The sequence below is a fragment of the Crocodylus porosus genome, unplaced genomic scaffold (assembly GCF_001723895.1).
Source record: "Crocodylus porosus isolate Cpor-Errol unplaced genomic scaffold, CroPor_comp1, whole genome shotgun sequence".
Lineage (NCBI taxonomy): Eukaryota > Metazoa > Chordata > Crocodylia > Crocodylidae > Crocodylus > Crocodylus porosus.
In genome coordinates, this window is record NW_017728922.1 from 16525381 (window position 1) to 16525845 (window position 465).

The window sequence follows — 465 nt, forward strand, 5'->3', positions numbered from 1 at the left end:
CTACTACAGGAGGACGGATAAGAGCGATGGGAAATAAATGGCAGACTTTATATGGTGGAGAGGGGTCTGGTACAGACTGTTTTAGGGACTGGCCCTCTGAGGGGGGCAGTGGGTGGGGATATGGGGATGGGGATGGGTGCATGGATATGCAGTGTGAACTGTATAACAGGTTTTTAATGGTTTAACTGTCAAAGTGGGCTTTGATCTGCCAAGTGAACCAAAGGGGCTGCTGGCAGAGTGTTGGAGGTAAAGTTGATATATAAGATAGAGAGACAGAGAGAGAGATTTGAGAAAAACAAAAAGATTGGGAGCAGTGGCAAGGCTATGGAGACGCGAGGCAAGAGGAAGAGTCCAATGGATGTCGGAGGAGACGGCCCGGGAGAGCTGGTGCCCCCAGGCTCTGCCGTTAAAGGGCGGGGAGCGGAGGGCAGCGTTTAGTTGGTCAAGGAAGACAGGCGGAAGGCG